Below are 13,565 nucleotides of genomic sequence, written 5' to 3'. Positions count from 1 at the left end.
AAGGGTAAAATCCTTAATTGCTTTAGAGTATTTAAGTAATTTCTTATTAACAGTGGCTCAGCAAAAATAATGCTGATATTACTTCCCCAGAGTGAGAAATCTGACAGTACTAATTTTCCCTGTAATAACAGATATGAATGCCATGAATCTGTTCATTGTCTGACATCTTCTGTTGTCACAAATTAGATGTTTCCTGAATTATGTTTGACATATGACAGTGCTTTTGCAATATTTGCAATCTGAGATGAAATTTAAAAAAAAATAGTTGCTTCCAGAAAACAGACAGCCTGACTCATGGCTTATGGAAGGGGATTAACTGTTCTGAGCAAAGGGCTGCTTCAGAGAATGCTTTGTTCCAGGCACTAGGTTTGTCAGACCAGGTAACAGGATATCATGATGACATTGATGAGCTGAAATTGTCTTTAAAAATCTCCTTTAAAACAATGTTTCAGTTTAGGCTCATGCTACCGTAACTTTATTGATCTGTTCAATATGAAATATGCAGTTGTTTTAGAGTGAACAACTATCATTGCAGTATTAACAGAATTGGACACTAGGAAAACTTATAAAGACAGAAGAGTCCAACAAGGACTAAACTAAAATTTAGTTTAAAGTGGTGACTAGGGGTCTTAGAGGAGTGAAAGAAAATAAGGGATGCAGGGATCAGGAACTAAATAGAATCAAGAAGTAAGAGCCCAGAAAAAGTAAAGAGATGGGATAGTTCCCATCTCTTTGTTCACAGCAGTGGCATCAGGCTCTGCCAGCCGTAGTAGGGCCAACACAGAGCAAAGTCTTCTAGGCTTTGATGGAGGCATGACAAAGGGAGGTAGGGTGTGGCTTTGTAATATTGCAAAATATGGGGGTGCTTTGTTCAAGCTTTTGCAGACCAACTTCCAGTAAGGTTTATTTGAAAAATACCTCGAGGGTCCTGACTAGCATTGATCAAGAAGAGAATCTGTATGCACCTTCTCTCAGGACTAGAAAGAACACCTGGAAAAGAAATGGGAAATCACAGCCAGGAGTCTCTAAAAGCACTGGTAAATAAAGCAGGGAGTGCTTAACCATTGATAGCAAACACTAAACTAAGACCCAGATTCTAAATCTAGTTAATAAACATAAAGAAACATACCTGTTTTCTAAACTTAAAAAAAAAAGCTTTAGATATACTAAGACAAAAAGATATCTCAATTCCTGAGTGCTGTTATAGGCATGTCTTCATAGTGAGTGGATGCTTTTCATTTTAGTAAAATTTCATTGTCCTTCTCTGTAGTTTACATGAAGAAATCTCAGTCCCGAGTGTAGCCACAGGCCTGTTTTTCAGGACAATTGGTGCTTCTTATGGAGTTTTCATCCATCCTCAGGGTGAACTCCATTGCTCTTCTCCATAATTTGCATGTTCTCCCAGCCTCTTCATCACAGGCAGCCTCACCAAGATTGCAAATTGAGTACTCCAGTCATTGAATTCTTGATCCCCAGTTAAAATGTATACCCTTTCTTATTTATTTGTTTGTTTGCTTATTTGTTTTAATCTACTACCTGGGATTTTTGTGTCTTATTATGTAAATCTTAGAAGTGACATTTATGGTGGGCCATAATTCAGTTTGCTGAGGGGCCTCTTTCCCAGTTTGTCCAGTTCACACCTATTGCTCAATACAGATTTTTTTTTGTTTTACTTTTTTTCAGATTTTTTATTTGAATTAGAAATAAGGTTGTTTTACATGCCAATCCCAGTTCTGTTCTCCCTCCCATCTTCCCCTACCACCCCCACACTGAAACCCTACATATCTCATAACCTTTCTTTTATTCTTCCCCTGAATCAACCTTTCTGCTCCCTCATGACCTCTGCATCCTTCCTCTTCTTCCCTTCTCATTCTCATAGCTCCCTCCCCCCCTTCCCATGCTCTCAATTTGCTCAGGGGATCTTGCCCTTTTCCCCTTCTCCAGGGGACCATGTATGTCTCTTTTAGGGTCCTCCTTGTTTACTAGTTTCTCTGGCAGTGTGGATTGTAGGCTGGTAATCCCTTACTCTATGTCTAAAATCCACATATGAGTGAGTACATATCATGTTTGTCTTTTTGTGACTGGGTACCTCACTCAGAGTGGTTTCTTCTAGTTTCATCCATTTTTTTCCTGCAAATTCCAAGATTCCATTTTTTCCCACTGAGTAATACTCCATTGTGTAAATGTACCACATTTTCTCTATTCATTCTTCAGTTGAGGGGCATCTGGGCTGCTTCCAGTTTCTGGCTATTACAAATAGTGCTGCTATGAACATCGTTGAACAGATGTCCTTGTTGTATGAATGTGTTTCTTTTGGGTATATGCCTAGGAGTGGAATTGCTGGATCTTGTGGTAGACTGATTGCCAGTTTCTTGAGGAGTCGCCATACTGATTTCCAAAGTGGCTATACATGTTGACACTCACACCAGCAGTGGAGAAGTGTTCCCCTTTCTCCACATCCTCTCCAGCATAAATTGTCATTGGTGTTTTTGATTTTGGTCATTCTGACAGGAGTAAGATGGTATCTCAGAGTTGTTTTGACTTGCATTTCCCTGATGGCTAAGAATGTTGAACACTTTCTTATGGATATTTAAGACATTTTAGATTTCTCTATTGAGAATTATCTATTTAGTTCTGTACCCCAATTTTTAATTGGATTGTTTGGTGTTTTTTGTTGTTGTTTTTTTTTTTTTTTGGAGACTAGCTTCTTGAGTTCTTTGTATATTTTAGAGATCAGTCCTCTGTCAGATGTGGGGTTGGTGAATATCTTTTCCCAGTCTGTGGGCTGCTGTTTTGTCTTTCTGACTGTGTCCTTTGCCTTAGAGAAGCTTCTCAGTTTCAGGAGGTCCCATTTATCAATTGTTGATCTCAGTGTCTGTGCTTTTGGTGTAATGGTCAAGAAGCCGTCTCCTGTACCAATTAATTCAAGGGTATTTCCCACTTTGTCTTCTAATAGGGTTAGTGTGGCTGGGTTTATGTTGAGGTCTTTGATCCATTTTGATTTAAGTTTTGTGCATGGCGATAGGCTTGGATTTAACTGCAGTCTTCTACATGTCCGAATCCAGTTATGCCAGCACCATTTGTTGAAGATGTTCTCTTTGTTCCATCATATAAATTTGGATTGTTTATCAAAAATCAGGTGTTCATAGGTGTGTGGGTTATTATCAGGGTTTTCAACTCTATTCCATTGTTTTACCTTTCTATTTTTGTGCCAGCACCAAGCTGTTTTCAGGACTATAGCTCTGTAATAGAGTTTGAAGTCAGGGATGGTGATGCCTCCAGAAGTTCCTTTATTGTACCGGGTTGTTTTGGCTATCCTGTGTTGCTCAGTACAGATTTTTATAGCATGTATTCCCTTCTACAGATTGTCCATGCCACATGTTACAAGATCATGCTAGTCAAAGAGGATTGTTTTGATAAAAAGACAAATTGTGTTGAACATGAAATAAGGATTCATCCATGGAAATAATTATTAGGGGATAGGGAGGGTGAGCTCAGGGCAGCCATTTTGGTTTTCACATAAGAAAATTCCCAGTGTGGTCTTAAGTGTCAGAAATGAAATTGCTTTATGCACTTTGGTCCTTCCCTTACTCTGTTTGAATGGTGAGCTCCTAAGCTGAAAACTCTATCTCTTGCTCTCCTTGCCAAAAGTGGTTTGTGTAGTGTAAAACAAATGCTATGTTTAATTCATTGAACAAGAAAACATATTGTATAAAGATATGTCTTTTTGTAACATCTGTCTTGTTTACTTCTGTGTTTTTAATTGATTTGGTCTTCTTTGTGTTTATGTCTATGTTAACACTTATTCTGTAATCTTCTTAAATAAGATTGATTTGTTTCTTGCCAAAAGGATTACATTCTCATAAAATTATTCATTTCATTTTCAAATGTAATCCTTTAGGTTTTAACACTAAATATTATTGATGAAGGTATAGATGTCCTTTTTTCCAGGCTATGATTTCAGTAAGTGGAGTGACAAAACATCAAAAATAACCATTAAAAATCAGCAGATACAGCTAATGCCCATGTCTTGTGATTTCTTTGCCAGGGTCCACTAGCTTTCTGTGAGATTAAAAAAAGAACAGAGAGTAAGTCAACAGGCGAAATTATTGTATCAAAGAAAAAGGCAGCTGGAATAATTATTGTAGAGAGGGTCCCATGTCATAAAACATAGTAATATTATAAGGTGTTGATTTCTCTTTGTCTTAGAAGACATATTGTGATTTTTGAAGCAATTCTATTTTATTTCTATGCCCTAGATTATTTAAATGGATAGTTATAACATTCAAATATTGCTGGCCCTGGCCATGAAATGGTAGGCATGTGCACAGAAGGAAGCAGTGTTGTGCTTCATGCAGCCTGAGCCTGCTCTGAATCTTTTAATTTTGGCCTAAGGTGGACCATACACTCTCTGAAGTGTCTTCTCATTCAGTGTTAAATGACTATCAGCTTGTGATACAATACGACTAGAATCTGTCCATAAGAGCAGTGAGGGAAAAGGTAATACTATAGGCTTTCATGGACTTGTTCAGTCCCTCCAAAATAATGAAACAGAGCTCTGTAGGCATGAGAGTATACCTGTGTGATGGTTACAAAAGACCCCAAGCTCAGACCAGGACCATTGCCCTAGCATATCCTGTATGCAAGACAGATTGTAGATCAAAGGTTCTGTGGCTGTACTGATCTTTACATTTCCTTTTTGGCAACCTTCAGAGTACCTTCCTTCACTAAGGGCACTAGAACATGGGGTTAAGGTTCTATGTAGGCACCAGCTCAATTTCTTCATGTTCAATGAGTGCTAACATACATTTTACGTCATGTTATATGTTGCTTGTTATATGTTCAGATACTATGCTAATTTTTATTTGAATATAAAATTCCCCTCACAGGCTTCATGTTAAAGAATTAGTTCTTAGCTGGTAGCACTATTTTGAGAGTATGTGGAAACTAATTGGTAGGAACTCACTACCGTGAGTAGATCACTAGAGACACATTCTTGGGATCTGTATCTTGATCTGACACTAAGTGAACAACTCTTGTCACTTTTGGGATGATGATGATGTGCGTGTGAGTGTGTGTGCATGTGTCCATATGAATGAATAATTTCAAGTTATAGTAAAGTGTGAAAAATTGTAAATACAAAATATTAAAAACCACTTTATGTCAGAAAATATTTTTAAAAAACTTTCACATGATGTTTTTAGGTTAAAATCTTGCCTACTATGACCTATGCTTGGAGGATTACAAGTGACCTTTAACGGTTGCTGGGCATGACTTAAATATGTTGATGAAATCAGTTCATTGGTAAGATGTTTCATAGGAAAAGGTAACCTTAAACTACCAACTGTGTTTGAACAGATGATGTTTTCTACCTCATGTGTCCATATTCATTAAATAAAAGTATGTGCTAAAAGTTCAGGTCTGAATATAAATGAAATGGGTTTACTTTGTGCTTACATGTTAATCTCCACTTGGTCATCATTTCTCAATACTTTTGTGCTATTCCTCAATGAACTCTGATGAACTTATGTTGTCGTTATGAGTCACTTTCAAACTAGGATTCTGTAGTTAACTTTACAAAGTTGCGTCATTGCTTAATTTGGGGGTCTCATTCCCTTTCTGTTTTCATTGCTTCTATCCCAGTGTTTCTCTCTAGATTATGAAAAACAAGTACAAATTGAACAGATTCTGGGAAATAATTTAAGAAGACATGAACAAGATTCTTCATCATTTTGTGCTTCTGTGTATTTCTCTTAGACATATGGCACATGTGAACTGTGACCATTCCCTCCTTTTATGTCCCATGAAACTGTTCTTAGTCACTAAGAACTTTCAATTGACCTTTGTGACCCTTGATGTATAACCAAACTATTGTTTCCAACATTTCAATTCCTTTCCTCTAATCTTTTGGATCCTTCCTTTTCCTTCACTTCAACCTCTCATCTACTGAAGCCATTGAAATAAGTAGAGTTAAAATAAGATAAAGAAGACACACGGCAGTGTGTGGTATCACTGACTACTCATGCTTATCAAGGGGAAATGTATCTCACAAAATCATGGTAGTTGTATTTTATATTCTGTAAGCAGTGTTATTTCAAACATTCATCATTTGCAACCTCTGAATTGCCGATTCAGTTTTCATTAGGAAAGTAACTGTCATAATCAGGATAACATACGATGTATCTCAAAATAATCTTAGTTCACAGAGTGACTCATTTGAGCAAGATTCAGTTTCCATTTCGTTATCATACTGATTAAAAACTCACTTTTAGTAAGTGGATGTCTAGCTCAGTGGTAGAGTGATTGGCTAGCAAGAACAAGGCCTTATTACGTTTATTCCAAGCATCCAGCAAAAAGTATTAAACAAAAATTCCACTTTTAACATTCATTTACCTGCAGTGTCCTAAGCATATCCATGACACTGTTACTTTTTTATTCAGTTAACTTTATTACCTACATTTTTCTAGGTCAGAAATGTATCTAACACAAGTTAACTATCCTTATTAAAATTTAAACCTTATCTAACCTAGTTTTTAAAATCTCTGTTAAGTACTTTGTTTACACCCTGCCTGTTCTCTGAGAATCATGGAAAGAAGAGTGTAAGCCCTAAAGATAGGTCCTTTCTGCCATGGAGCAACAGTGACATTTATTAGTAGGATCAGCTTAGTACTATACAGGTATCTCTTCGAGACAAGTTCTAATTTTCCTACCTGTCGTCAAATCTTTCAAATTTCATAACTGAATTTTTAGGCTCTCATTAAGAGTAATATAATTATATTTGGTTTACTGAGAACTCTAAGATCTAGACAGCATTTAACCTCATGCATGCACATATTTTCACACAGGTATGCATACAAATGCACATCAATATATGCACATAATATTGCTAGTGTTTAAGGCATCAGTGATTATTTTCTTACATACTGTCCTATTCTGTTCTCTCTATTTCCCCTTGCACAGGGAAACATACCTGTTCAGCACTCAACTTCAACAATTCAGTTGCCTAAATAAGACCTAAAAAATGGCAACAGTAGTTGATAGAACAACACACCTGAGGGAATTCTTAGGGTTCTTATCTACTAGGAAAAAAAAAAAAAACTACAGATAATTGGCATTTGCTATGGCAGGGAAAAGAAGTCTTCTCCAGGGATAAGCTACCTGAAGGGATAGCTTCCTAAGTGTGTGTGTGTGTGTGTGTGTGTGTGTGTGTGTGTGTGTGTGTAAAATAACTATAATTAAATAATAAAGACTCATGTGTTTGTTAATGAGTAGAAGGGACATGGGAGGAACTGGAGGAGGAAAGGGATATAAACACAATGCTCACATATGAAATCTCAAAAGATATATTTAAAAATTAACTGAATTTGAGCTAACCCCCACTATCTTGTACAGTAGATAAGTGAAATATTTGGAGAGATTAACAGTTTTAAAATATGTATAAATCAGAATATTTGTATGTTTATAAATATTTGAACACAAAATAACACGTTGCTTGTTAACCTAAAAATCAGAATATTTACCTTTTAATAAACAGCATATCTAACTGTATTGCCACAATTTATGGGACAGAGATTAGCATATCACTTAGAGACCACTAAACTTACATTAACCTAGGGAGCCAGGAATGCAGTAAGATATTGCAAAGTACTTGGCAGGATAAGTCACAGAGTAGATGTTCAGTAAGTACTAAAGGATCTGACACTGAATTCAGAAAACATTGTGTCATTATTGACAAAATACATTCTCTTCTAACAATAGGCCACTGAAAAGTACCATATGCCTCTATCTCAATGACCACACCAGCAATATTTTTATAACATGATGCCCCCAGTATATGTCACTTAATTACGCTTCCATTATTATTACAGTATTGACAAATCACATAATTTTCGCCTTATTTGAATCATGCATTGACTTAATATTTAGCCATGTGTATTTTTCTCAGTGACTTAAAATAATGTGGATTTATAAAAGCTTAAATTGTAGAATCTGTATTCCAAATGCTAAGAATAATATCTTGCTTATAAACAGTGTCTCTTCTCAGGACATTCCTGAATGGAAACAGAAAATAAACAGAATAAATTACACTTTAACATGATGGTAAAGATAAAACGGAACAAACAAAACAAAACAGCAAAACCCGTGAAGGTAACCAGAAAGAATACAGAGAGCTTGAGGGCAGCCCCAGTGCAGAGCATGGTGTGAGGCTTGTTTTCTGAAAGCCTTCTAACGTTCCATCCTGATCTAACCTTCTGGTAAGTCCTCTTGCCTTTACTTTTATGGCTATTTTAAAACAACCATTGCTTATTACACAGACAAAAGGAAGTGTCTCTTCCACTTCAAAAACAATAATAGTTGCCTAGACTTTTTTTTTGCTTAACACAGGCCAGGCCCTCTTAAAAACAAGCCAAGACACTGGGGCTGTGCCACAGAAGCAGACGAATTCTTTGATCTCATTCAGAGGAAATGAAACACCTTCTTCCCCTCCCTCTTCGCACCCCTTTACCTCTGTTCTCTCTGTAGCCCCCATGCTAGATTATCGTGTGTCATGAACTAAGCCATCGGCAGATGATTCTAATTAAATAATCTTGTTGTAGGAACCAGAAGAACATTTTGCTTCTTTCATCTTTAAAGATGCCTAAATGAAAAAGGACTCAGACTCGCAGAGGGGACAGACTCACTCGGTGCGATGTCAACTCATTTGCCGCGTTCTGCATTCATCTCTCGCCACACCATATGATATCCTTGTGTTACCCAGTAAGACTACTAAGAAGATAATAGCTTGTTCCTTTTATTTTCCTTAACACGATGGGTTTAAAGAATAAAGGCCTTACTCCCCGTTGAAGCTTAATAGTAAATACATCACTTGTGAAAGATTTATACACTATAAAATGTACCTTTAAGTCTCCCACATTCGTGCTAGGTAATGGAACAGAACAAAGAGGTTCTCCAATTAAATTAACTCAGGGACAGCAGCAAGTTGTTTGGAGAAGTCGGATCAATTTAACTGAGTGAGACAAATGATAAATCTACCCACCAGCTATAGTCTAGCCACGATATGGCCCTTGTGGGGAAGGATTATTCCTAGTCTGTGTCTCACCTTGACATTTATTTTCTGTAAGTTACAAGCTTACTCTTTAGACAGCATTATGGGAACATTCATCTTCCAGCACCATTGCAAAACTTTGACATTATCTCTTCCCTGGGCAATAAAAAAAAGCTTGATTTCTGTATACGAAAGATCATATGCAAAAAATAAACCACATAACATGTATATTCATTGCTGTTTTCACAATCAGTAAGCAGCTAAGAATGACATGCAAGACTGATATGTGTTTAAATAACGAGTGGTTCCAATGTGACATAGTCCCCTTTCAAGCCATATGGCTGTGTAATCTTTTCCATTAAGAACTGCACTGAATAAAATCCATCATCTTTGCAAAAGCTATGAGTTTCGTGAATACTTTATTTTACTGCCACTTAGGCTAACTGAATACATTAATTTAGATTAAATGCACTTTCATAGCAAATGGGGGATCCAACATTTTCACTACTTCATCTTCATCGTTTTTTTTTTATATTCAAACTATCTACAAAGAAATGTTAGCACCAATAAAGTGTCCCCAGCATAGAACTGAACTACACTGCATTGCCTGTTGCCACATAAACAGTCTCCACATCATTCATGTAATATAGCTCTTAAAAACATTTTAAAAAATCTTTTAAAATCCTAAAAAATCTTAAAAATATATTAAAAATTTTTTTTTTGGTTTTTCAAGACAGGGTTTCTCTATGTAGCTTTGGAGCCTATCCTGGCACTCACTCTGTAGATCAGGCAGGCCTCGAACTCACAGAGATCCGCCTGCCTCTGCCTCCCGAGTGCTGGGATTAAAGGCATGTGCCACCACCACTGCCAGGCCTATAACTCTGTACTTACAGCAATTATATAGAGAAACAGGTTCTGAAAAATGTGCAAGATTATGCATATGCCATACTTACAACATTAACTTTCTCTGTTTTCTTTCTGAAGATGTAAGCTAAAAGTTGAGATGGAGGAGAAGACAGAGAGACAGAGAGAGATGGGGAGAGACACAGATGGAGACACACACATACACACACACACACACACACACACACGAGAGAGAGAGAGAGAGAGAGAGAGAGAGAGAGAGAGAGAACACTATTTTAGGTAAAGATCATTCTAGCTCCTTCATTTATAATGGAAGACAGTAGTACACGCCCTCAGAATTCAAATGTCTGGCATTCTTATCCCAGCATTACCATGTATTGAATGACTTTTGATGAGAACTTAATCTTCATGTGCTTCAGTTACCCAGACTGGAATGATATATACCTCACCAGGCTAATGTGAAAACAAATGAGATAAAACATATCAAGACACATACTATGTGAATATACATGATTATTATGATGCTTTCAGTGATTAGTAGTTGCTGACATTATTGAACGTGTATTACATGCCAGGCATTGTTCGAAGCAAGCTATTAATTATGCTTTCATTAATAGTAAGAAACCCTGGAATTTATTTGTCCATTTTTCCATGAAAGGCAATGCAGAGGCTCCAGTGAACTTTGGATCTGGCGTCTAGTGATGTGCTGAGCATTCTGGATAACTATGAAATCATCAGAACACATGTAAAGATTAAACTGGGTTAATCTGTAATCCTAACAACTAAGAAAATGCAAAACCAGTCTGAGCAACAAGAAAAGACTAAGAAAGAAAAATTAGAACATACAAATATGATAAACCCTTTAACTGTATTAGCTAGAGATAAATAATGCTGAATATTATTTAACAGAGTTATTTCTTAGCTTACACTTTTAAATGTGATCAAACTTTCAAAACTTACTATGTTTTAATTTGAATCTACCTATCATCTATCGATCATCTGCCTATCTATCTAATACACCTCTCATATAGTTTTCTAGCATCTATGTATCTTATCTATCTCACGTCTATTTGTGGTAATGGCACCAAACTCAGGACGTTTTATATGCTGCAGAAGATGTCTACACCAAGCTACATCCTCAGCATTGTTTATTTAGATGATACATACTAGTTTTAAAGTTGAACTACAATTTTTATTATTTAAGTAGTGAAAAATGAGCTCTCAAACCATGACTGAAGCATAAATGACGACTCATATACAATGTGGTAGTGTATAATGTCAAAAGACATGTTTTTATTTTCCTTATTTTCTTAGTGTCTCAATAAGTACCTTAGGCTGGCCTGAGACTCATGATCCTCCTGCCTCTTGCTCCAAATGTTATGAATACAGGTGAGGACCACAATGTCAGACTTGGGAAATGAATGTAAAATATTTATGTGTATATTTACTTTTGTATTGTGTATGAGTATTTGCCTGTATGTATGTATATGCATTGTGTGATTCCCTGTTGCCTGACATTGCCAATAGAGGGCATTGGATCCCCTGGAGCTTGTAGTTATACATGGTTATGAACTAGGAAATGAACCCAGTCCTCTTAAAGGGCAGAGTATACTCTTAACCACTGAACCACCACTTAAACCACCCAAATAGAACTTCTTTCAGACTCTGAAATAACAACAAAACCTTTTGAATAACAGATAAAATTAAAATGCTGAATTACTAAGAAATACACAAAAGAACAAATTAATATATCTAAATCTAAACTATTGTTTATAACAGTATCTAGCATAAATTCAAAAGAGAAACAAGAAAATAGAAGATACTTTGATTGGAAAAAGTTTTCAAAAGCAATGGAAACTTCCAGGTTTAATAATTGGAAAAGATGCCAAGTGGTGGTGGTGCATGCCTTTAATCCCAGCACTCGGGAGGCAGAGGCAGGCAGATCTCTCTGACTTCGAGACCAGTCTGGTCTACAAGAACTAGTTCCGGGACAGCCTCCAAAGCCACAGAGAAACCCTGTCTCAAAAAACCCAGATAATAATAATAATAATAATAATAATAATAATAATAATAATAATGTAATATTATTATATAATTGAAAATATGTAAGATTAAGGTTGCATTTCTGTGGGAAATCTATTGGTTAGCACATGTAGGCCTCTGGGTTTGATGTCCAAAATAAACAGGCAACTGTGAGTGGAAAATAAAATCAAATAATTTAAAAATCTAAAACAGAATCAGTTAACAAATTCATAGGCATAAATAGTTACTATGAATCTGAAGAGATAGGGTGTTAGCCACTCAAAATGTGAATTAAAGATCTCGAGTTCTGTGTTCTCACCAGATCCATCCAGCATAAGTATTCATACTCTGTAATACCATTCAAAATGTAAGGCAATTATCAGTTGTACACTAGAGGTTCTTGGATCAGATGGTGTTTCTCTAGCCATACTTTAGAGTTATTTTTCTAGACGTTAGCGTATCCTTCATTGCCTAAATGCCTGCACATTTCCGAAGCAGACTCATGTATGCACAAATGTAGGTATTTCTGAGCCATGAATGTACTTCTTATCTAACCAATAGCACTGGTGAGTAAGAGAACTCTCATAAATGTCAACTCATAAGCCTTTGCCTACTTGGAAACACAAACCCTAGGATGGCTAATCAACCTAGGCTATTTTGTTGAGTAAAACAGCAGTGAGAGACAGAGGGAAGAAGATAGGTGATTCTGAGAGATGCCAGTGGGTTTCTGTTTCTTTTTAAAGCTTTCTGCATGCCTTAACTTCCTTTTTGAAAATTAATCTCCTCATGATATTTGAAACAAAAGTTATGTCATCATTTGAAATCTTTGCTAATTAAAAAAAAATACACCAAGTGTTCATAAACTTAACACAGTAATACCACTTCTCAGAAAACTGTTTTACCTTTGGAATTCCAAAAGTATACCAGGGGAAAATATTTTGAGCAAATGTGTTGACTGCATTATTGTTTACTAAAGTGAAAAACAGAGAAAAATGAAAAGAGAAAACTGTAAGAAATGGTTAAAATTCAGCATCCCTCTAAAAAGTCAATTTTTGATTCTGAGGAAATGACTCAGTGCTAAAAGCCAGGAATGGCAGTATCCCTTGTACTTCCAGAACTAAGGAACCGGGCCAGAGACAGGATCTCAGCAGCTTGCTGACTAGTCATTGTAGCCAGTCTTGGTTTCTCTTCAGCAAGAGACCTGCTTGAAAAATAATGTGAAGAGAAACTGAGGAAGACAATCAATATTGACCTGTGGCTTCTACCCATAGGATTGTGGTCACACCCCTGCCCAACACACACATCAGTACTGTGGAGACATTCAATTTTTTTGTCAATCTTAGGAGCAGGAAATTAGCTGTGAGATTATGTCCCCGAAAAATGTCAGAAGCTGCACACATGAAGCCTTACCAACACGGCTGCCTACATGTGACCTACACAAGGATGACATCAGTATATATGTTTACCTGAAAAGGGGAAGTCTGAAGAGGCTGCAACCCTAGACAAAGAACTGCAGGCAACCAAGGAATGCTGAGAGTGAGAGAAAGAGTCTGAGAAGCTTATTGTATTAAATGAGAAGACCATAACGAAGACACCTGTTTCCTGGCTTTACTAAATTTTAACTGCGCCATTC

This window comes from Cricetulus griseus, chromosome 4 (assembly GCF_003668045.3).
Source record: "Cricetulus griseus strain 17A/GY chromosome 4, alternate assembly CriGri-PICRH-1.0, whole genome shotgun sequence".
NCBI classification, from domain to species: domain Eukaryota; kingdom Metazoa; phylum Chordata; class Mammalia; order Rodentia; family Cricetidae; genus Cricetulus; species Cricetulus griseus.
This window is presented reverse-complemented; position numbering follows the sequence as displayed.